We start from the raw sequence: 25,845 nt of genomic DNA, 5'->3' as shown, positions 1-25,845 counted from the left end.
TAATGTAGTGTCAGCTATGAATTGCCACACACACGGTTGTTAATGACAAGTGGACTATGCTGAGGGTGTGCCAGCCACAGGACATTGGAAATGGAAGTATGAGGCCCAGACTCCCCAGAGTCAGCCTCCAAACAGAGGCTGCTTTCACAGGAAGAGGTTCCAAGGTCCCACACCTTTTGGGTTAGGACTAAAGAGTAAAATCGTCATGAGTTAGGGTTCTACTTGACAAAAGGCATTCAGGATAACCAGGTTCCATGTGCAGTTGTGAACTGAAGTTGTAATTCACAGAAGCCTTAAGAAGGCCTGATTGAAATGGACATGTTTAAGATCACAGTAGGAGGCAGAATGGCAGAAAAATATCTCTTGGACCTGGCCACTATTTCCATCTTATCGGCAGATATGCCTCATGTCAGCGGCATCTTACCTGATGGAAGGTTCTTGGTAGAAGGTTGCTTGAGGCAGACACAGCTTGGGAACTCTTCCATTCGAGAGCTCCATTAACATGAGGGTTTGGCTACAAGGATGTTCTTAAGGGATATCTTAGATGTCCTCCTGGAAGCAAAACAAGTCTTCTCTTAAGTGTGGTTTCATCTGGGTACAGTTTTGCAAATGGCACATTATGGATCTGTGCTAAGTGCCTCCTCCCATGTGTGTAGGCTGCACTGAATGAGGCCTTTAATTTCAGCATGAGCTGGGCCCTGCCATTTGGTATCCAGAGCACAGCCTCCATGTTGGTTGGGATAAATATGTATGTGGCATATGAAAACCTGTGAGGGCAGTGATGGAGTTACAGATCTAAACATGTTCTACCACAAAGTGGAGTGCTGCCCTGACCACAGAGGTTGCTCCGTCCACATTAAGTAGTGTTTAGAACGCTCTCTACATTTAGAAGGCTTAAGTGCTTTTGAATTATAGGGCAAATTTAGATCAGCAGTTGTGTTTGAGCAAATCGTCTTTGTTCTCGAAGGACATAACCAGAGCGGTTTTTGCCATTAATGTAGGAATATTGCTGTACAGCTTGAATCATAATATTTGGAGTATTTTTTAAATACTTTTAAAACATTATCACTGTCTTAAATATGAATGAGTTTATAGGTAAATCTAAGAAGTACTTTTTTTTTAATTAATAGGCTTTATTTTTTTTTTGAGCAGTTTTAGGTTTCCAGAAAAAGTGAGCAGAGACTTTGGAGTTTTCCCTCTCATTAATGTCTTACTTAAGTGTCATACACTTGTTATCATTGATGAGCCAGTATTGATACATTATTATTAATGAAAATCCATAGTTTACATTAGAGTTCACTCTTTGTGTTATGGGTTTTGAAAAATGTGTAATGACATGTATCCACCATCCCAGTATCATATGAAATAGTTACGCTGCCCTAAAAATTCCCAGTGCTTCACTTTCTCATTCCCTTGCCCTAACTCCTGGCATTCACTGATGGAAGGTTCTTGGTAGAAGGTTGCTTGACGTATTTATTTCAGAGAGGGAAAGAGTACATATGCTGGGGGAGAGGTAGAGGGAAGGGGGAGAAGGAATCCCAAGCCCACTCAACACTAAACACGGAGCCCAACATGGGGCCCAGTTTCACAACCCTGAGATCATGACCTGAGTGGAAATTTAAGAGTCAGATGCTCAACCAACTGAGACACCCAGGTGCCCCACTGTTGATTGATTTTTATTGTTGGGTTCAACTATGTCCTCCCTGATTTCCTGCCTGCTGCACCTATTAAAGTGGATCTTTTAATCACCTATTAAAAGATCACAATTAGCAATATCAGAATCCAGATGAAAGCCAGTTCTCCTAATTGTAATGAAATATTCTTTGCCCGTGATGTTTCCCCTAGGAAGCCTCTTTGCTTCTTGTTTTCATTGTATTTCCTATTGCTGACAGAGAGTAGCTCACCCACTAATATACTATTACTATATATGTAATATACTATTACAGTTGAACAAAACTACCGTGAAAAGTGCCTTTGACATGCGTGCAGTTCTTTTACTCATTTTGTTTGTTTAGAGATGTGATGGCAGGGGCACCTGGGTGGCTCAGTGGGTTGAGGCGGAGGTCATGATCTCAGGGTCCTTGGATTGAGCCCCGCATCAGGCTATCTGCTCAGCAGGGAGCCTGCTTCCCCCTCTCTCTCTATCTGTTGCTCTGCCTACTTGTGATCTCTCTCTCTGTGTCAAATAAATAAATAAAATCTTTAAAAAAAAAGATTTGATGGAAAACTGGGTTTATATATAATATATATACATACACATGTATATGCATATATGTATATATATGCATATATGTATATATACATATATGTATATATAATATACATATAATATATATACAGATATATATACATATATGTATATATAATATACATATAATATATATATACAGATATATATATATATTATATATATATATATGTATCTGCAAGGATAAGTCAAGAATTACTGTTTACTTTCCCCTGTAGCAAGCTTTTAGACATTTTAGGGAGATGGGGGCAGATGACTCTGGGGTTCTTTTTACATGTGCTGACCCTCCTCCTCCTCTTGAAGGTAGCATCTGCTAAGGTCAGGGTGGCATCTGAGGTGTCCAGACCCATACATAGTACTTGGAAAGCAAGAGAGAGAGGCATGGTCACTAATGATGACATTCATGTTTCCTCCACCAGTTCTCATTTTCTGTGCCTGAGGTGTAACCTCTGACCGTGCATGACTTAGAAGCTCAAGACAGAATCATGTGGCTGATCCCTTTTGTTCAGTCAGCGTCCCCATCACGTTCTGTGGGGGCTCATTAGTGCCTGGCTGGTGCCTCAGCTTCCACCGTCCGGACTTCAATCTTGCATCTTAATGCTCAGCTCTGGCCCCGCCCCCAAAAAGTGTTCATCATCCCAGGTCTTTGGGTGCTTTGCTTCATCTTCCTTTATCTTGCTCGAGATTCAGTTACAAAAAGTTCTTTTAGTCAGCCCCTCGTTTCACTTCTTTCTTTCTTCTTCCTCTTTTCCAGTTATCCTGGTACTCAATTGTTCTTCTGTTTGGACACCAAATAACTCTTTGGAGTCATGAGAGTGTGCTTTCTTGACTCTCCTTTTGTTTTCTGAACATCATCCTTCCTCTTAAAAGAAGATTTTGGGGCCTCTGGGTGGCTCAGCCGGTTTAGTGTCCAACTCTTGATTTCAGCTCAGGTCATGATCTCAGGATCCTGGGATGGAGCCCTGCCTCAGGCTCTGGGCTCAGCATGGAGTCTGCTTGAGATTCTCTCTCTCTCCTGTTCTCTTCAGTCTTACAGGCATGCTCTCAGATCTCTCTCTCTCTCTCTCAAAATAAATAAAAGACCTTAAAAGATGTTGCTTTGTGAAATAAGGATTATGTAAGTATGCCAGTCTGTAATTTGCCATGGCATTGTTTGGAAGGAATGTTGGAAACCTGTTGGAGGAGACTGATCATGGGTAATGATGCACAAGGTAAACCAGTGAAACTCTTTTTTTTTTTTTTTTTAAAGATTTTAGTTATTTGTCAGTGAGAAAAGAGAGAGAGCACAAGCAGGGGGAGTGGCAGGAAGAGGGAGAAGCGGGTGAGTCCCATGTGGGATTTGATCCCAGGACCCTGGGACCATGGACCTGAGCCGAAAGCAGACGCTTAACCGTCAGAGCCACCCAGGTGTCCCCTGGGTAAACTCTTCATAAATGAGTAGAAGGAAGAATAAGTTATTCACTTTTAAAACCCAGTTTCTCACAAGAGAAGCAAACTGCTAAGGAGGGAGTGACCCACCTCACAGAAATCTTAAGAGCAAGTACAAGAGAGTGGGACAGAAAAATAAAAACTGGAGGAAAGGGTCCCGGATCCAAGAGACTGGAATGGCTGGGAATCTGAAGGAGATTCCTGAGCAAGAGACGGAGGGTTCGCACAGTTTAGCGCTGGATTAAGTGATGTAGGTGTAGCATGTGTTGCTCATTCTCTGAAGCTCCTCAGGTACGTTCAGGGTACTGTAGGATCCTGCTGGTCTGCATTCTAATACGTGTATCCTGAGGAGCTACTCTGCCTCCAGCAAATGTACCCTCTCCCTGACCAGAGGTGAATGTTCCAGTGGTCTCTTCCTAATAACAACCCCCTCCCAAATTTGTTTCCATCTTAGTTCATGTTTATTCGTGTCTCATTTCAATTTTACTTCTAGCCTCATTTTTATTTTAAAAGACACAATTTTATTTGAGCCAGAGTAATCATGGTACATATGTACATTTTGCTTTCATTCTATGAGCTGTATAATTATGCCCTATTTAACCAGAGAGGCTGACCTCTTTGCTACTTGGTGGGGCATTACCACAAATGGCATCTTGCTAAAAAGAAAACTTTTAAGTTTCTAGGACAGAGCATTTTTATTTGCTTACCACACACAGTGACCAAAATGAAAAGTAGGGTTTATTATTTTTATCCTTAATACATAATGATATTAAACAGACTTTGTGCTTACAATAAATTTTTTTTTTAGAGACTGTTAATATGGTAACTGATACTTGGAAATGTGTGTTGGGATTTTTGCCTCATCTTTTCTAACTTTTTAATTGTAACAACAACTCGTGTTTATTTTAGAAACATTTAAACCTGGATAAGAAGGAAAGTTTAAGTCACATATAAATCTGTCACCTGTTCCTCCTTTGCATTGTCTTTCCAGCATTGTGTTTACACAGGCAACTTTACAGGATAAATGGGGTTATACACAGTACTATTTTGTACTCTTGAATATATCATGAACCTCTTGTCATGCCCCACTAAACATGGTAAGGAAGAGTTTCAGTCCCTATCGTGTTCATCCATCACCATGTATTTAAGCAGTCCCCTTTTGTTGGACACCTAGTTATTTCCAGCTTTTTACTGTTGTCAACAATGTTAGAGGCTCAGAGCTGAATCTTTGTTCACATTCCTAGGTTGTCTGTAAAGCATAAGAAAGGTTTTGCTGTAGTCCTGGAGACGCTTGATGATTTGGTTTGTTTTTTAGCCACTTTGATCTATGGGAGCATGACATCTCAGTTTGACATGGGTTTCTTTGCTCACCAGCAAGGTTAAACATTTTCTCACCTTCGGTATGAAAGTACAAAAGGGTTCTTTTTTGTTGTTCTTGCAGAAGATCGGAAGGCATTTCTTAAATTTAAATAATTAAGTTTCACTGTTGTACCTTTTTGTCATTTCTTAATGACATTAATGACATAATCTCTAACTTGTTTAGGAGTTTGGATAGAACAGTAATACCTTTGCTTCATGAAGGAAAGGACTAGATTTCTGGAAGACCTAATAGAAAAAACTATAGAAACCGGAGGTTGTAAGACATAGGGCTTTTTAATCTGTTGCTCAACCTTTCCCTCTAGCCTAAAAAAAAAAAAAAAAAAAAAATTTGACTCCTATTTCTGGGATATTTTGAACGCAGTGTGTATGAGGCAGAGGGAAGTACAGAGTGACCTTTCAAGATATTTTAAGTTTAAGAGTCTATAATTAGAAAACACTACTTGAGTTCTCATAATTTTACTCTTAAGTTACCCATCTAAATTGGTGGGTCATTCCTCCCCCTCCTTGTCTCCTTCCCTCTCTCATTCGTATCTGCTGTATGTACATCCGAGGACTCTGCTTCTGAAAATACTCATGGCATCACATTTGTTGGTTGTATAATATTACAGTGCTTTCCCTCTGCCCGCCCTTTAGAGGATTATTCAGTGACTTCCTTATCTGACTTGCAGGGAGCTTACACGGGACTCTTTGGGAACACAGCTGACTGTCTTACACAGAGGGAGTTAGGCTGGGAACAGATACCCATTGATTCGTGTGCCGAGGAGACAGCAGAAAACCTGACAGATAGGGTCCCTTCCCTCATGAAGTGTCCAGAGAAGAGACAAGTAAATCTTTACTAACAATTGACTTTATAATCATACTTACTGAACTGTTATGATGGAGAAAGAGGATAATGTGGCCTTGGTGAAGGGGGCCCTAATGTAGCCTGGGAACGAAGGAAGCCTTCTCTAAGGAAATGATGCCTGTTGTGCATGCCTTGGAAGAGTTGATACACACTGTCCCTGGCTCTCCCTTGCCTGTGACCTGCACGCGAATTCATCTATTTCTGCTTTCTTTGGTGGCTTAACAATACCACACAGGTATTTTTTTTTTAAGAGGCAGGCGGGGGGGTGGGGGCGGTCGGGAAGTGGGCTCCCTGCTGAGCAGAGAGCCCGATGCGGGGCTCGATCCCAGGACCCTGAGATCGTGACCTGAGCCAAAGGCAGAGGCTTAACCCACAGCCACCCAGGTGCCCCAATACCTCACAAGTATTAACAAGAAAATAATACCGCTAGAGTTGAGTAAGAATTTGAAGATTAACACTAAAGAAAAACTCTTAACTAATGAGCCTTAAGAACAACATACTTAGCCTGCTGGAATGAAAAAGGTTGACAGATCACGGGGACACTTATTCTTCGCAGACATGGGGAATAACTGTGTTCAGCGGTCCCACATCTCTGTGTAGAGGACGGAAATAGCTGGAGAGCCAAAGTCCTTTTCTAGCTAAGGTTTGCTCTCTAGTAAAATAAAAATTCATCTTTTCTCCATCTTATATTTTACATTCCAGCTTGCAATAAAAGGCGTCTTAACCATGGTGGCTTTTGCCATTTGGAAACTGCGTTTTACTGCCAGGTAGAGCTTGAAATGACTATGACAAAAGGAATATTCTTTTAAATTGTTAAATCCCCTGAGACAATTATGGCTGTTCTTTGCCAGACAATGACTCTCAAGTCCTTTAGACTTAAAAACAGATGCTTCTGGGGAAAGTTGCTTTCAACGCATCCAGTTACTTGGGTTTTTTAATGTGGCTGATTTCTGTCCATCTCCTGATATTGGAGAAATTGTTTTACAAATCTGGAGCTGTCTGCTCCTCAGCTCTTATCAGAAGCATGGCTGAAGGAAATGCAGGGGCAGGAGGGATTTCTGGTGCAGTTGTGTCTCTGAAATGAGCCGGACCGCATAGCTGCTTATTTGTACCATGTCGCCTTGGCTTCCGACCAAAGCAACTCGAGAGAGTTATGCTTCGGAATGTATTGAGGGACCCCCAGAAAAACCATCGGATGACGTCATGCGATGGCCTGCCCGGTCTGCGCTGTTGCCCATGGCCCACCTCCTGTGTGCAGACCCGCTGCGGCAGAATGCTTGAGCTCAGGGTCAAGAAAAGCTTTTTCCCCTGGGGAAGAAAATCTAGATCCCCACTCCTCTTTCTCCCAAATTACGGGTATAAGATACATACACATTCTCTCTCTGAGTTTAGGAAACCCGGTTTCATCTCCTGCTTTACTGTGGACAAAGGATATGAGGTAACTGCAGCCAGCGCAGGGCCCATCTTTGTCACATTGTAAGAGTTAGTACATTCGATTACCCCTTGTCTTTCTCTATTTTAGTTACTTAACAAGGGTGCACAATATACCAGGTGCTGTTTCTGACCTCCTTGTAAATATTAACCTCTTCAGACCTGTTAAAGGCCCCCCCGGAGTTTGTACTGTTGTTATTCCCAATTATAGATGAGGAAACTGAGGCACAGAGAGGTTGAGGAGCATGCCTGGAGTCATACGGGTTCTGAGTGTGGAGTTGGATTTCAGAGCCCTGTTCCTTAAGCACCCCACTTCCCAGCTGTGCTGCCTTAGCAGTGATTCGATCCCCTGAGCAGGGAGGGACTATCTTCAGTCACAGCTGGGACCCCACCCTCTTCCAATGTAGCCTGTGACCAAGAACCCCTGGTGTGTATTCACCTGGCTCTCATTCTCTGTTACTCTTCTTAGAGTAGCATTTTATTTTATACGTTCTACCATTTACTTTATTTCTTTATGAAGTTACGCATGGTACATATATTTCAAATTAAAATAAATCATGGGCTTCTGTGACATTTTTTAAAATGGGTCCATTCTTACTATGACTCAACATTAGGATGTGTACATAGAGTTTTGGGCGTAGGAAGCATGGATTTGCATTCTACCATCCACCCTCCTCTTACCCATTCTTCTTTTTGACAAGGGGACACACGTTCTGAGTTTGACTAGACAAAAAGCACCACGTTAGTGATGTAATTGAAAAAATCTATAAGCTGAATATATTATTACTGTCATTAATATCAACTTATAAACAGTTAAAGTCTTTTAAAAAATCCATTAAAAGATTGCAGCAGCTGTCTGTATTTCAAAGAGAATCTTTCAGCATTGTCTCAGAAAGCCACAGAGTGACGCCTCCTAGCAGCCGGGGCTTTCCAGACACTGAACTCTGTGCCCTGTGTGGGCAGTCGGTCCACCTGGCCGGCAGAGCCCTCAGCGCCCAGCCTCTGTCCTCCCCAGCATGTCACTACTCCTCTGATGACAGTCCTCAGCAGTGCATGCCTTGCCATTCTTCAAACCTGCCTGGCTCCATCCTGCCTCGGGGCGTTTGAACCAGCTGCTCCTTTGGCTGGAGCTCTCTTCTTCCCTGGCTGCCCCACCCCCAGGTCCCCCACTGTTATTGTCCTAAGTAGCATCCCCTCAGCATCCCTGACCACTTGCCCTAAATGAGCCCCATCAGCCTTGCTCTGTCTCTGATTGCCCTCTCTTGGTGGCATCTCTCGCGGTCTTCTTGTTTATCTGCTTGCTTGTTTCCACATTGGAAAGTGAGCATGGTGAGGGACGGGAATCTGCCCACCTTCACTGCTCTCCCTCTAAACAGGGTCTGGCACATATTAAGTAAATGTCAGTGGAATGAATGGCCAGGTTGCTTTTCTCCTCCTCAGATGCCTGGTAGAGTCCGTGTTTTCCTGGTGACGCTTCCGGGAGGACAGGATTAGCTCTTCATTTCACCTCCGTCCCCAGAAAACCCCAGAAAAAAATAACAGAGCATCTTTCTTACTGAGCCTCTCACTATTTCCATCTTTTAGAGCCATCGTCCTCAGCCCCATGCCACTCTTCCACTGAAAAGGTCTGCCCTGAGACAGGGGGTGTTGATTGGTACGAGAACCAAGGTGGGGTTCAGCATCCTCCCATCTGCACCTAGCAGGTTTGATGCTTCCCTCACGCTGCTAGGTCATGAGTGTGATTTGCATCAGCTCAAGGCTGGTTACCTAGCAGTTGTCCTGCAACTTCTCCGCTATCTTCCCTTTCCAGTTAAGACATTCCAGTCAGGCTTTAGCTGAGAATTTCCTCGGGAGAGAAAGTCTTAGATTTCACGCTGGTCCAGGTGAGGGGATGCTTCCTCATTCATTTGATTGTTGCCTTAAATGACAGTAAGAGAACTAGAGGAACACCAAAACCTCTTAACCACGCTGCATTACTACCCAATGATAGCCCTCAGGAACCGCCTCACCCATGCCTTCAGAAAAGTCTGTGGCTCTAAAAATCTCCAAAGAAACATTTGTCAGCTGCACACCTATTTGGCCCCATACTGAAATTATTACTAGCAACGTTATTTGGTTTTTAGAGTTATTTAAACCAAGGTTTAAAAGATGTGGTAGTTAACACCCATTCTGTGCCCACTGAGGAGAAAGTTTTCTCTTTTAGGATGGACATTGTACAATTCATTTCATTATCTAGACTAATTTGAATCTCATTTGGAGGATAAGTTTGTTTTTTTTTTTTAAGATTTTATTTATTTGAGAAAGTCCCAAGCAGGGGGAGCAGCAGACAGAGGGAGAGAAAAGCAGACTCCCTGATGAGCAGGGAGCCCAAGATGGGGCTTGATCCCAGGACCCTAGGATCATGACCTGAGCCGAAGACAGACACTTAATGACTAAGCCACCCAGGTGCCCTGAAGGATAATTTTATTCTTAAATAAAAAGAGCAGTTACATTATTTTAAAAGATTTATTCACTTTTTTTTTTTTTTTTTTTCAGAGAGAGAGAGCATGAGTTGGGGGTGGAAGAACAGGGAGAAAGAAACTTAAGCAGACTTCATGCTGAGTTTGGAGACCCATGTGGGGCTCAATTTCATGATCCCGAGATCACGACCCAAGCCGAAACCAAGAATCTGAGGTTTAAATTTTTTTTTAAGATTTTATTTATTTATTTGACTGACAGAGATCACAAGTAGGCAGAGAGAGAGGAGGAAGCAGGCTCCCCGCCAAGCAGGGAGCCCGATGCGGGGCTCGGTCCCAGAACCCTGAGATTATGACCTGAGCCGAAGGCAGAAGCTTAACCCACTGAGCCACCCAGGTGTCCCAAGAATCTGAGGTTTAACTGACCTCACCACCCAGGCATCCTAGCAGTTACATTTTCAATGCAAAATATTTTTTCTTCTATACAGCTTCTGGGCACCTTATGACTGGGGCTTATTTGACTCTTCTAAAACACATTCTTTTTTATATCATTACCAAATTAGTATGGTGTTTGCCTAATAAGACTTAAGCCCTAAGATGGACTCCAGGGTCTTGTAATTCCAAGTTAATTAAAAATAAATTTTTATGAATATTTAAGAATCATTGTTCAGCACAGCATTCTGTAGACTTATTTGTTTGTCTTCTGTAAAATTCAAAATAATTCTAGGAATGTTGCTCAGATTTAGAATGCCTATATAGAGCCAATACTAGGAATGACAGCTATTTCTGAATATTTGACCCGGATGATATCTCTCTCTTTGTCTGGTAGTGTCTGTTCCATTGAAGCTGGATGAAGAAAGGAACTCATTTATTCAACAAATACTTACTGAGCAATTTCTGTGTGCCAGGCGCTCTGTTCAGGGTTGCGAATAAGGCAGTGAACAAAACAAAATCCCTGCTTTCAGAAATGGAGCTTTTAAGAAGCTCCCACATTTCCTCAGCAGAAAAATGGGCAAAGGAAGGCACAGAGGACTTTATTTACTGGCAGGTGTCCTGGGGAAACCCCCTTCCAGCTGACAGGCAGACTCTCCGAAAAGGAAGAGAGTGGAAACCCGATCTGGAAAGTGAGATAAAGCGGTCTTATGCTCTCATTTAAGTGCTGCAGAAGCCTTGTAAAGAGATCCGCACCTGCCAGAAAGGTGCCAGGTTGATATAACCCGGACTTAGAAAACAAAGAAACAGCATTTGTCAAGTATGTCTTTTTCATGTATTTTTTTAGTTTCACGGATAATGCCCAAATTCTGCCTCCACGACCCTCTCCCAGCCTCTGTTATCAGTATCTGATCTGAAACATCCTTCCAGAGTTTCTCTGTACAGAGTTGATACTCACATTTGCTCTTTTCATAAGGGAAAAGATAGTAAACTGTACTTCTGTGCCATGTATGTTTTTCTCTGAATGTATGTAGGAGGGTTTAACAAATCAGTACTAAGAGAGCTTCCTCATTCTTCTTTTTTTTTTTCCCCTCAACAGTTACAGAGTAGTCCATTGTATGGATGTACCACAATTTAAATAGTGACCTATTGATGGACATTTGGGTTGTGGCCAGTCCTTTGCTCTTAAACAATGCTGCAGTAAATAACTTCGTACCTAGGTTATTCTGCATGGACACAATTTGATGTGTATACATTTGCAGAGCAGAATTGTAGGTCATAAGGTGTATGTATAGTTTTGATAAGATACCTTGTCAAAATGCCTCCCAGAGGGAGTTTTTCTTAGTCCCATCCCTGCTAAAAACTTGTGGGGGTAGCTGTTATCTGGGTCTGAATTTCATCACCAGTCTCACAGGCTAAATGGTTTCCGAGAGTCCTGTCAGTTTAGGAACATTATTTGTTCAGAATTTTCAGTGGTGTTTTATAAAAGAAAATGCTTAGAAAAGTAAATAGGACTAGAAGTCAGTTTTGTTTTGTTTTTATTGTACAAGAGACCATCTTAAATCTTCTGTTATATAATTGAAGACCGTGGTTGTCCACACTAAAAATGCTACATTTTAAGTACTGAAAATATATAGAAGGGTGCTTCTCAGGCTCATGCTGTACCTGGGTGACCTGCTAAAAATAAGACCTTTCTCCTTAATTTGGTCCTATATTACTAACTGAAATAGGATAGTATGCCAAATATGAGTTAACACAGCAGGCCGACCAGCCTCTTTGAAAGGCCTGTGGCAACCTTGGCCCTTTGCTGGCCTCTGGGAACTTCTTTTGGGGAGGGTTCCCACCATTCCCTCATTAGTGTGGCTCACTGTGCCTAAACTGTGCAAACGAGACAGTTTCTGTTGAACACCTGCTTGCATTCCAGGAGTCTGGAATTTGGGTACATGCCCAATGGCAGGTTTCTGTGTGACCAGCCCCAAAGAAACCCCAGACGCTGAGTCACTAATGGGCTTCCCGGGTAGACAGTATTTCACAGGAGCTGTCAAAACTCAGTGCTGGGTAATTAAGCACAACCTGTGTGATTCCCCTGGGACCGGACCCTTGGAAGCTTGCTCCTGATCACCTCTGGGCTTCATCCCATGGGGGGCCTTTTCCCTTTGCTGGTTTGTATCCTCTTGCTGTAACAAATCATAGCCATGAGTAGGAGTATAGGCAGGGTCCTGCGAGTCCTCCTTGTGAATCCTTGAGCAGGGAGTGGTCTTGGACCCTGACTCAAATCGGCTCTGCAAAGATTTTAATATCTTGTCTGTCTGCAGTATTAGTAGTAAGTGACACAGATATTTTTAGAATGCAGTTAATTAACCTTTGGCATTGTGTCTTGACTTGTAGTCTGTGTTCTGCTGTAACACGTCTAATTCCTCAGATTTCTGGACAGTGATTTAGCATTTACGTCTAACAAATAGAGGCAGCAAGAAGGCTGCTGGGTAATGGAGGGTTTCCGTTTAATGGTGAGTCCACAACTGGTTCTTTGGTCCTCTCAATGTCTGTATTTAGGCTTAAATCCTTTTTGTTTGAATTTTCTATAATCTGATTATTAGATAAATGGATTTATTCAAATTCCTTCAGACTCCTGGCCCATAGAAGTTTAGTTAGGCAGTCTGATTTCTGACTATGCTCTGATCCTGAAGCTTACCTGCAAATAGTCCTAGAAACTTCATTTAGGACAGCAGCTCTTTGTCCGAATAGGACATAAGGCCCCAAGATTTAAACAAAGCTTATTTTTAAATAATTGTATTATCTTAGCATCCCATTTTCCATGTTAAAATATTCAAATGGAAAACTGGTAAGTGTTAAAGACAAAGAATTATTTGTGCAAGCTACTTTTCCTAAAGAAATTAGATAGCTTCTAGAGAAGAGGGTTTCTATGGCTTAAAAATATTAAATGTAGTCTGAAGCTGTGGTTCTTAAGGCTTGCGGTTGGTTGGCCGACATACTTGTGATGGTAATGACTGAGATTGAACGGCATTATGGCCACTGCTCTTCTTCCGGACTCACCTTTGGGCTTCATTTGCACAGCAGCCTTATAAGGTTGCTACTGTTAAGTAAGTCCCCTTCGAGATGCAGAGGGTTTCGGGACGTGCCCAGAGTTAAGTGTTGGGTAGAACAGGATAGAGGTAGAGTTTGAATGTGAGTCATCTGTCTACACAGGCTGAGTGCTTAGCCGCTCTACTCTCCTGGGACACATGGTAACATCTCGCTGGTGTTAACAGGAAAGAGGTCACATGAAGAACCTTGTACATTTACCTTTGGGTATAAGAGTGACCTGATCATTTTCTGCTGAGTGTAAGAAATGCTCATTCCCTTGGTCTCTAAGTGTCAGGAATCCTCGATGGGATCCTTGCAAAATACAAAACTGGGCACGTCACTCCCTGATGCCATTATCCTGGGGCAAAATCCAGATATCATAAAAAAGCGTTTTCAGGTTCTAGAAGAGCCTACCTCTCCCTTTCAGCCACGCTGACTTTCTTTCTGTTCCCATACATACAGACCACATTTTCCTTTGTTGCTTAAGACCTCTGCACCTGCTGTTTCTCTGCCTTAAATAACCCTACTCCACCTTGCCTGACTTGTCATCACTTTTCAGATCTGGCTTCAGAAGCCCTTTCTCGAAGCCTCGCTTGAATCAAGGGGTCTGCCTTTGCAATGTGTTCCTAGAATCTTGATTTTCATTCTCCAAACATTTCTCTCCCTATATTACAGTTCCTTGTTTCCCCAGCTAGACCACAGGCTCTGTGAGGCCAGGGGCAAAGGTCTGTCTTGCTCCCCTGACCATAATGAATGTTCTTTTGTGACTGACAATTAATTGCACGAAGCAGATCCTCAGCAACAAATTCATGAACTTAAATTCTAAGCTTCATTCCCAAGAATAACTGTTTTGGGAATCTGAGGAACAGAGCTGACCGTCCCTAGTTGTCTGCACAAGCCCAAACATGTTACAGTGCTCTCAGCAGGCTCATTTATCAGCTGTGACCCCCATATTGGGAGAACTGACTTCAGGTGTGGTTAAGGACTTAAAAATATTTTGGAGAGCAGTTCACCCCAATATTGCTTGCCAGTAGTAACTGTAAACTAGTCGGCCAGCACCTTTTTTCTTCAGTTGTCTGTGGAGTTTGTCTGGCAGACTTCAAGAAGTTTTTAGACAAGGGAAGACCCCCCCCCCCATTAAAATATACCTTTCAAAAAAAAGGTTGGAGAAAATTAAGTTGTATCATATGTTTAAGATGAAAATCTTTGCAAAGTATAGTTACGTACCCCTTTTACAGCTGTCAAGAACAAAGTAAAATTTATATCACGTATTAGACTTTCAATAGTATTTATATAGATAGTAGTCCTACTGGAACCCCTCTGTTAGAATGAATATTATTGGATACAGGGAAGAAAAAAGACAACTTCCTAAACTATATTTGTTCCTTCAGTCCGTGAGCATTAAATAAGTTTAGGATTCAGGACTTTCCCACCAAGATTAGAGGTACCATTCACATACATTCTTGGGTCCTACTTTCTGTGTCTTGAGCGGGCATAGCTGAAAAGAAGGGCCAAAACACCCCCTTCTCTGGTATGTGTGTACGCATGTGCCTGTTTCAGAACCGCTTTTCCTCCATTGAATATTTAAAGAATGGACATCCCCAGGAAAAATGGTGGGTCCCTAAAGTATCTGGGGAGTAGTAATAACTGTTGGCGCATTTACATGTAGTGCAAGTCCACAGTGTTTAATTCTAAAGTGTTTCGGCTTCTGGAATGACATAGGCACACATGATATCTTAAATTTGAAGACAAAAGTCAGTGAGGGGACCTCAGGCGCACCCCGACATCTCTCTATTCGTGCTGGTATTTGAGTGAGTCCCTTCTGTTCTGAAGCCACTTGTATTTGGGTAGCAGTTCGTTCAGGTAACAAGCCAGGTGTGTTATACATGTAAAAGATTTTCTGGCCGAGAGTGCGGCCTGCCAGATGGGTCAACCCTGTCTGCCTGAGAGAAATTCTTCAGCAAGAGGTCGAAATAAGTGACTCAGTACTGTTCGGGGATATGTTACATTCACAGAATTCATGAGCTGATTGTCAGCGGAATGGAAAGGAACTTCCATGACAGCATATACTTTCAATTCACTTTTCTTATGTAAGAATCTGGTAGTTGCTTTTGTCTTAAAGTTTTTCTTCAGATCTCAGCAGGGAAAATAACACGGCCCATAGTTCAGCGATAAGGGATTTGTCCATGCTCTGCACAGAGTTCTGTATTTTGAATCCCCTGACTTGGAAAAATTGAAGGAGCCTCTACTAACAGGGACATGTGAAAGAAGGTTAAACATGAAATCAACAGTCGAGGGCTGGGAGGAGGAGGTCATGATGAATAATTATCTGTCCTGTGTCTGAGTGTACCTGTGTCTGAGTCACCTTCCTGCCAAACACTAACAGGTTACTAGGCAACAGGAGTGATTCAGCTGCTCTGGACACCTCACCACAGTGACATGTCCATCCACAGTATTTCCAGGAAATGTCCCTCTCACAAGTCATGGGGAGTGGGATAAACATTCACCGAGGCCCTTGAAGGCACCAGCTGACCCAGGGCGAGTAACTATGAGAAGGTGGGGCTGCCTAATGTTTGAAAGGAAGTCACCTCACAGGGCAAATGGACTGTTACCTGCATGCTAACTGGGGCGGAATGGTAGAGGAGGGAGAGAAGAACTCTCCTTGGAAGGATTCATGAGGAAGGAAATCCATTTGTCTTCGGGGAAAAAATTGCTCATTCCTAATTGTAAAAAATGACCAAGATCTTGGAGAATCACAACATAGCAACAGTGGCTAAGAGCACAAACTCTGGAGCCGAATTGCCTAGGCTCATAGCCTCTCTGCCTACTTGCTAGATTGATTTTAGGTTTCCTTCCTCATGCCTCAGACGGAGGTGATCATGGTACCTCCCCCACAAAATGGTTGTGCATATTAACATGTTAGTATTTGGGGAGCACCAATGTCTATTATCATAAGCTTCAGGGAATATTACCCTGCCTCCTGCCCTCCAGACAACTATCTAAGTGGTAGGGGCAGAATTGGCAAGGAATGAAGGCAAACCTGAAGGGGAGAACTTTTAAGGATTCATTGATTATTTCATGATTTTGAGAACTGCACTTAATAGAAATTATAATCATAGCATCCTTAAGAAACTTCTCCTGGAGTTTTCAGCATTATATACTTTTGAAAGTTATTTATATATTGAAAAACTACATTAGAATTGTGTAGAAGGAAGGGGATATAATCACAGAGGTTGCCTGTGGTTTTCTGAGCCATCATGTTCTGAAGCAACATACGAGTTTTTGCTTTACTATTTCTTATACCTTATCCTATATCCCCCTTCTTAAATAAGATACATTATAATAAAGAATGCAGTCACACTAAGTAAAGCATCCTAAGTTGGGTAAATTTGGGGGGCTTTGTAGCACATCTGGAAATGCTAATTATGCAGCTACGTTACTGACTCCTTTAGAAAAAGAAAGGTACCTAAGGTTCTTTGGAGAAAGGTGAGCTAGAGCTGGTGTCTTTGAGTGTGTAAGCCGACACATTCATTCATGGCCACTCTAGGACTCTAGAACCCAGCCGCTTGGCTGGGCTCCAACAACACTGACCCCAGTCAGATGGGGACTGCCCTTGTACCCCCCCCCCCACTGGCACCCCCACTCCCCACGGAGGAGACAGCCCCCTAGGCTTTGAACTGTATGCTCTCTGGTGAGGGACTAAAGAAATGGGAGGAGCTTAAGTAAGGGGTGGAAGCCCTAGCATTAATCCCAATTTGATTTTTTTTTTTTTTTAGATTTTTGTTTATTTATTTGACAGAGAGAGAGAAAACACAAGCAGGGGTAGTGGGAGAAGGAGAAGCAGACTTCCCACTGAGCAGGGAGCCCAATGTGGGGCTCAATCCCATGACCCTGGGATCATAACCTGAGCTGAAGGCAGACACTTAACTGACTGACCCACCCAGCAGCTCCCCCAGTTTGATCTTTTGGGAGTTCTAACTTCCATCCAATGTATTTCCTGAAGGAAAACCAGAATGTTACCAGACTGTGTTGAGAGTATGTTCCTGCCCTTCGGACTAGTGGGACGGCCGAGCCCCCATGGTGTTCCATGTTCTGTAGTGATTCAGCAGTGCTGTGAGATGAGGAGCCTTTCTTCTCCCTGAACCTGCAGAGAGTCTCTCTGGTTCTGTCAGGTGGGAGTGTTTCCCCGAGGGAGGATCTGCTATAAGACCAAGGGGAAGAAAGGGATTAGGGGAGTGGCTCTCAGGGTTATCTCAAATGCTAACAGCATTCGTTCTTGAAAAATTATTTAGAAAAATAAATAAAATAATTTGGAAGCCTGGGTTAGTGGCAAAATCTAAGTAACTATCACCATTTTCTTCAGCTGCTATAAGGATGTATTACCAAAAGAGCAGCTGAGTAACTCGGGTTAATTTTTGGATCTCTATAAAATGTAAGGGAAGAGCTTATTTAACTCTAAAATTTTCTGACTTTTCTTGAAGCCACAATAGAGCTCACTGAATTTAGCACTGAAGGTAGAATCCCTGTTTTATAGGCAGTCTCATACCTAGAATAACTCAAGGGTAGAAGGTTGATTTGGGGAAATGCTTTTTTTTTTTTTTTTAAGATTTTATTTATTTATTTGACAGAGAGACTGTGAGAGAGGGAACACAAGCAGGCGGAGTGGGAGAGGGAGAAGCAGGCTTCCCGCTGAGCAGGGAGTCGATGTGGGACTCGATCCCAGCACCCTGGGATCATGACCCGAGCCGAAGGCAGCCACTTAAGGACTGAGCCACCCAGGTGCCCCTGGGGAAATGCTTTAAAGCTTGGCTTTATGAAGAACCTAGAGTCTTTTTTGTTAATTTAGATTTTCAGTCTTTCATCAGAAATCTCTGTTACTTGATGAAAAACTGTCTTAATCATTCCTAAAAGATGACCGAACATGTAGAACTTATGTTCAAAAACAGAAGAGGCCATAAATAATGCTTCAAATGGTTCAAATAAACTTTGATGGAGTTCATTCACTTAACTCTGTTCTAAAATTTTGAGGGAGAAATTTGTTATTTTGATTAACAAAGCTTTAATACTTGATCCTCTACTGTTTATTTGGCTCTGTGTGTGTGCATGCGCACACATGTGCGTGTGTTTGTCTATATGTGTCTGTGTGTATGAATGTTGAGGGTGTGTGTATGTGTGAATATGTGATGTCCGAGGTTAAAACTGGAATAGCTGCTACCCAGAAAAAAAAAATCAAATCTAGGATTATTAATCCATTACCAGAGAAGACAAATTCTTTTTTTTTTTTTTTTTTTTAAGATTTTATTTATTTATTTGTCAGAGTGAGCAAGCACAGGCAGAGTGGCAGGCAGAGGCAGAGGGAGAAGCAGGCCCCCTGCTAAGCAAAGAGCCTGATGCGGGACTCGATCCCAGGACGCTGGGATCATGACCTGAGCCGAAGGCAGCTGCTTAACCAACTGAGCCACCCAGGCGCCCCGACAAATTCTTTTTGATATTGTAAATTGTTTTTGCCTTTAAGCATTAATGCTAATAGAATAGATAGTTACACTCTTTAAATCAAATTAGACAATTTCAAGTTACTTGGGATATTTTTACTTTTCAATTTTAAGTATTTTAGAAAAATTCTCTTTTAAAAACAACTTTAAATATAGTTTATACTGACTTGTATTACATTCTTTCTTTTTTTTTTTTAAGATTTTATTTATTTATTTGACAGGGAGATCACAAGTAGTCAGAGAGGCAGGCAGAGGGAGGAGGGGGAAGCAGGCTCCCCACTGAGCAGAGAGCCAGATGCAAGGCTCAATCCCAAGACCCTGAGACCTGAGCCGAAGGCAGAGGCTTAACCCCCGAGCCACCCAGGCGCCCCACATTATTTCTTAATATTGGATCTGCACCCATTTAGTGGTGAATTAGTATAATAAAGCACAATACTTGATTCATTTGTATCTTTTGGTATGGGCCTCTGAGCTCACCCAGTAGTTTTTTGTTGTACCTTGCATCTAAATTAACCATCACTGTTCTATGTGATGTAACCTTCCACTTCAACATTATAAAATTGTTTTCTTCAGTTTTAATGTCTTGTTTATTCCTTCATTAAGCTGAGATCAGCAGCTCTCTGTTAACATCTTATTTAATTGGCTTCAGTCCTGGTATGGAAAGGGTTCTGCATCAGCCGCCAGATCCCCATAGTCTCCTAACTCCATTTAGAGGTTGAATAGTGAACAGAACCTAATGGATGTTTCTTCCATGAATTTATTTCCCTCCTCATGTGACATATTTTGGCAAATGTGATTTCTGATCACAAGAAACAAAGATATAAAATAAACAATATTTTTTATTTTACTATGCCAATGGCTAATCATTTGACATAGTCCCTTATTTGAGAATGTGAGAGAGAGCTGTGAGGCCAAAGGATCTGGGGGCCAAAGAGATTGTTTCACTTCTTACCAAGTGGTTGTTTTAGATTTCCAAGATACTATCATGTAGGTTCAAGAACATGTAGAGGCTGTGGTTGCTGAGTAAACTTTTGTCATTTGTGACCTTAATAAATAAACCCCTGCAGACCTATTACCCATAATTATCTACATCAGGCTAAATTAAAATACCAGATGTTTTTGTATCTTTGACAGAATCAATTCCTTACCAGTAGGACTAATCTCATGGGGGTCCTGACCTCTAAGACGAAGTACCTAGAATGATTTAGAGTATCTAAATCATTCATTCTTCAGCAATAAGTTACCTCACCCCCCTTCTCAATGTGAGAAATGGGATTTTTGTTTGCCTTTTTTAGCTGTCTTTATGGAGATCGCTAATGCATCTTTACTTTCTTTTCATAGGATGATGTATTTTTTTTAAATATGGCAAAGAGTCTTAGAAGTAAAATAATGGAGATGTATCAAATGAAACTGAAACCCAAGTTTTGCAAATTATGTACCCAGGATTAGTCATGGCCTATTTTTGGCCAAATACAGAGATAAGGATTCTGGTCTGTACGATCCAGGGCCTTGGCACGTCACCATGACATTACTGGCTAAACTTTCAGCCACAGAACCCAGATTTTAGATGAGGTTTTGGGTAACCCATCCAAAACAGAAAGAAAAGCCAAGCTCCATTAGTTGAAGATGGGGGCCTGGAGACACATCCACAAGGTCTCCCTGAGCCTCTGCCCCGCAATGTACTTCTTTCTCTTCAGTATGGTTCACAGCACAGATGAAATGTACGGCCCTTCGCTCCTTCCCAAGCACGTCCCTAGTAGAACAAACTAAACCTGGTCTGGTTCGACTTTTCTGGATCATTTCTGTCCCCTGTATCGAAAAGAGACTATATATGGAAAAGTTGGGGGAGGCGAGTTGACCCAGCCTGGGAGTCACAGCCATAAAGGAAATGTCAGGTCTTCCCTGTTGACTCTGGAACATTCTCACTCTGTGTCAGGAGGAAACAGCACAGGAGATCTGCCTGTGGGGATCTCCTGAGCTCTGGGGTTAGCTCCTCAAATGCAGGGCATGGTGGGGGGGTGCCATCACATTTCCTTTAAGTGGCTGCAAGAATTCATCCTGAAGCCCTGTGCACTCTTCTAGATTTTTTTTTTTTTCCTTCTCAAAAAGTAGCAAAAGGACATACTGAATTAGAACCACCAAAATACCAAATGCTGGCTCCTCTACCTAGTAGCTGGGAAGTACTACTAGGAAGTGGGCAGTTCATTTCACTTCTCTGTGCTCCTTTGTAAAATATGGGTAATAATAAAATATCTATCTAATACTTGTGAAGATTGAATAAGGTAAGTAAAGCATTTACAGTAGCTTTTGGGTGATAGTAAATACTGTATCAGTGTTAGTTACAGTTCTTATTCTTAAGTCTGAGTCATATAAATTTAAATCATGAATGGGATAGAAATTCAAAAAATTTTGAACACTTAAATATTCCAACCCTCATTAACTAAAATGTTAATTAATTAATTTTATTGGTAGAATCAAGCATAGTAGTGGTAAATCCCAGCTAGCTCTGCAAGATTGTCACGTTGATAACATTGTTTGAAGTATGTATTTGTAAAGCTTTTCCCAAGAGAAGCTTTCTTAAAATAATACAAAGCCCAGGGGCACCTGGGTGGCTCAGTGGGTTAAGCCTCTGCTTTTGGCTCAGGTCATGATCCCAGAGTCCTGGGATCGAGCCCCACATCGGGCTCTCTGCTTGGCAGGGGGTCTGCTTCCTCTTTCTCTGCCTGCCTCTATGCCTACTTGTGATCTGTCAAATAAATAAATAAAATCTTTAAAAAATAATAATAATAATAATAATAATAATAATACAAAGCCCAAAACATAAGGTAAGTTAGATTCACTAACAGAGAAAGGTTCACTTTTACTTAGTTGTTATGCATGATCTTTTCATATGGGAGAAAAGCTGCACAAAGTAGTCAACCAACATTTCCTAGAAAACTCTTTCATAGTCGGTAATCAAGTACGGTTTTTTGCTTGCGCTTTGGTGAAATTCTCTGCAGAGAAAATCTGTTTACCTAGGCCGTTATCTGCTGAAGAACAGTAATGGCCTTGATAAGTGGATTTTTTAAAAGATTTTATTTATTTATTTGACAGAGAGCAAGAGCACAAGTTGGCAGAGAGGAGGAAGCAGGCTCCCTGCTGAGCGGAGAGCCTGATGTGGGGCTGGATCGCAGGACCCTGAAATCATGACCGGAGCCTAAGGCAGAGGCTTAACCCACCGAGCCACCCAGACGCACTATAAGTACATTTTGGTTTTAGGAGTTGGTGGCACTTTGAGAATAAAATGGGGCAGTTTTCAGCTCCTGTAACAACAGGCAGGAGTCCAGAGCCTTGAGAGTTAGGGTCTTCCATTTCCACCGGCACTTTTGTCCCTGTCTTTATTACACCCAGATATTTGCTAAATATGTCATCCACCTTCAAAAGGCTTTGCGATTATTAAATATAATGTTTAGTTAAAATACTGTGGATTTTCTTAACCTGGACAAAACTGACTTACTATAGAACTTACTATAGAACTATAGAACTGACTTATCTATAGAACATCATTTAGAAGAGGTTTGCCTAATAATTGTGCATGAATACATAGGTCAGAGGCCTATGTGAAGAATGGTAGGCATACTCTGAAAATATTGGACACAAAGGACCCCAGGAGGAAGGTTAATTTCTAACAGGCCATAAGTTATAAATCAGCATTTGTTTTTAAATGGGGACTTGGTGGGGGAGGGGCAGTACCCTGGGTGGCTTAGTCTGCTAAGTATCTGCCTTCAGATCCAGTCCTGATCTCAGGATCCTGGGATCCAGTGCTGCATCAGACTTCCTGCTCAGATGGGAGTCTGCTTCTCACTCTCTCTTTGCCACTCCCCTTGCTTGTGCTCTCTCCCCTACCCCAAATTTTTTAAAAACATAAAAAAAATTGGTGACTTGAAGGGGGACTAGGCTTTGTAACCTCGCTGGGCCAGGAGTGATGTACAATTCATTTGAGTCCAGAAATTAAAGCAGGAAAGGTTTCTTGGAGGAAATGACATTGAGGCTCTGAGACCAGGCACAGGAGAGGCAGGGATATAAGGAAGGAGGCAGGGGTGAGAGGAGGTTTAGGCTGCTAAAAAAAAAAACAAAAAAAACCAAAAAACAAAAAACTATGTGTATAGGCCTCATGAGAGGGGATATCTTATGTGAAGGGAACAGAAGTTAAGTAAATGTCACTGGAAGCACAGGATTTAAGGAAAGGAAAAAAAAAACTATTCTCAAAAATTGAGCCCGTCAAGGAAGGCAGAGGCCGGATTATAAAGGTCCTTGCAAGCAATGCCAAACAAAGGAGGCAACACCCTCTGAGAAGAAGTCTAGGAAAAAAAAAAAAAAAAAAAGATAACTGGGGAAAGGTCATGTGACTGGGTGTTTATTATTATGGAAATTATGGTAATTTTGGCAATAAGGAGGTCCTTAAGGTGTTTTGTTGGTTGCTTTTAAATAAAACCTTTATCTTAAAGAGGCAGACTGAAATATGTACGGATGAGATGAAGAGATATCTGGGATTGCTTCAAAAAAATCCAGGGCAGGGGTGGGGGATGATGAAAAAGATTTCCTGTGACAGTTGTTGTAGCTGATAAGGTTCACTACACTGTTCTCTCCACTGTCAGTAGAACAAATTTGAAATGTTCTGTTATCAGTTTGTTTCTAAAATCAAAATAAGCAATGGATTTGGGCCACAGAGAGCCATTTAAGGGCTTTAAAGGAGCCAGTAAAGCAGGAAATGGACCGGGAACAAAACCAGAGCAGGAGGAAGGGCTGCCCCAAATAGCCAGTGGTCAGTCCTTCCCCACAAATACGGTGGCCCTTCACTTTCTCCTTCTGCGTTCTTGTTCATGACTTCCTAGCTTCTTCGCAAACCCCTGTCATGATATTTTGACTTGGTGCTTTATAGTACAAAACACCAGTGGTGCCCAAAGTTCCTAGTACAATATTAGCTTCCTTTTTATTGAAAAAAAAAATCATTTTTTTATGTATCCTTTTGGTGGATGGATTTAATCCATTTCAAATTTGTTGTGGCTATTGATATCCTGCCCTCTGTAAGGAAGGATGCTCAGGACCTGAACTAAGCGGGAGAGAGCAGTTAAGTAGATGATGGAGGATGAAAATGGAAAGGACCTGGAGTGATTGTCAGTGAGCGGAGGAAGGAGTTGCAAGCAGAGATGATACCTGAGGTTTTATTTCTGCGGTAAACCTTCCCAGGTAGAATTCACTGTTTTCCGTCAAAGGTTCTCATCAACCCATTATCCTTTTTGACATTCTCAAAATGTGCCTCTGAAGTACAGATACATATTAACCAGAATGTAATTTTTGGTCTCATTCAGTATAAACTTTGAAAGCAGGCTCCTAATCTCCTAATATTGCTGCAGATTATGCTACAGGAGATGTTAGAGGCAAAAAAAAAAAAAAAAAAAAGAGAGAGAGAGAAAGGAAAAAAAAAAAAAAGAGGCCAAACTCGGGGGGAAAAAAAACCCACAAAATAACCCCACAAAAAAATTTTTTTTTGAGCCTGTTACTTTGTTTCAATTTTTAAAATATAGGTTTTTGATAGCATAAGTATATAACTTAAAAAGACTATTTCAGGTAATATTCATAGTCAAATACTTTTATTTATGTAGGGTCATCGATGAAAATTAGATTCAGTGGAAATAAGATTAAGTATGGAATTACATCTTTCAGCTTCCTGATGCTAATTGAACATTGAGTTTCTAGTGTTTAATGGCTACCTCATGGCATCGTGTTCAGGTTTAGAGACCGTGCTTTTAATCATCCTGTTTTTCTAAATCTGCTTCACTCTGTAGAAAATAATTCTGACCACAGTTTTACTCCCAAGGATAGACCAGTGCTAAACTGAATAGGATAATTACTTCACTGATTTTCTTTTTATTTATTTATTTATTTATTTATTTATTTATTTGACAGACATAGATCACAAGTAGGCAGAGAGGCAAGCAGAGAAAGAGGGAGGAGGAAGCAGGCTCCCTGCTGAGCAGAGCCGGATGTGGGACTCTATCCCATGACCCTGGGATCCTGACCTGAGCGGAAGGCAGAGGCTTAACCCACTGAGCTACCCAGGCACTCCCTTCACTGATTTTCATTCACACCTGATTTGTAGAGATTGGCCTTTTTATTTCTTAGAAATATTTAAATTCCAGGGTGCCTGGGTGGCTCAGTGGGTTAAGCCTTTGCCTTCAGCTCAGGTCATGATCTCAGGGTCATGGTATCGAGTCCTGCATCGGGCTCTCTGCTCAGCAGGGAGCCTGCTTCCCCCTTTCTCTTTGCCTGCCTCTCTGTCTACTTGTGATCTCTGTCTCTGTCAAATAAATAAATAAAATCTTAAAAAAGAAGAAATATTTAAATTCCAGTTAGTTAACATATAGTGTATTAGTTTCAGGTGTACAATATAGTGACTCAACACTTCTATACAACACCAGGTAGGGTTTGGCATTTTTAAAGGCTATTATATATATATTTTTTTTTTTTCTTTTCAAAAACATTCTCAGTTTTCATCTTTTTATCTAGACTTTTAAAATTTCTGTTACATATATTTTAATATACATCTGTATCTTTATGTCTCCAGTGTTTCCTGCTCCCCCAGTTTATGTTTATTATTTGAATTTTCTTTTCACTTTTACTTCTACACGGTGTATGGTTTTACTAAACTTCCCATGTTATTTCAGGCTCTAATCTAATTTATAAAAGTTGTTTTTATTGCTCTTTGGTCTTTTTTAAGTCACTTCTGGTTGGAAAGATGGGGAGGGGGGGTGGAGTTACTTAACCAAAAAATCCCTTGAGAATAGGAGGCAGCCTTCTCTTTTGCTACTTTCCTTTGCACTTTGAGCCAAGTTCTGCACAAAACGGAAGGCCAGAAATAATTCTGCCTTCTATGTTGGCCATCCATGTGTTTGCCTTACCTTCCAGGCTATCTATAATAAGTGTAGCAGTTACCACATATCTGACCCTTGAGGATTGCTTATCTTGAGTTTAGTCACTCTATGTCATTAACCTTGGGGTACAGTTTTT

General features: G+C 41.6%; 1 protein-coding gene across 3 annotated transcripts in view; it reads left to right on the top strand.

The window, feature by feature from the left end:
- The window catches only part of SGMS2 (sphingomyelin synthase 2), an 80,027-nt gene that overhangs the window by 19,857 nt on the left and 34,325 nt on the right, over window positions 1–25,845 (top strand). Inside the window, exon 1 of one of the 3 annotated variants that reach the window (XM_032860293.1) lies at window positions 17,421–17,475. The exons of the other annotated variants lie outside the window; for them this stretch is intronic. The gene's annotated coding sequence lies outside the window, so the exon portion shown is untranslated. Of the gene's footprint in view, window positions 1–17,420; window positions 17,476–25,845 lie in introns of those variants that run through there. 3 annotated transcript variants of the gene reach the window in all.

Source organism: Lontra canadensis, unplaced genomic scaffold (assembly GCF_010015895.1).
Source record: "Lontra canadensis isolate GAN:19392208 unplaced genomic scaffold, GSC_riverotter_1.0 scaffold1, whole genome shotgun sequence".
Taxonomy (NCBI): domain Eukaryota; kingdom Metazoa; phylum Chordata; class Mammalia; order Carnivora; family Mustelidae; genus Lontra; species Lontra canadensis.
This window is presented reverse-complemented; position numbering and strand designations above follow the sequence as displayed.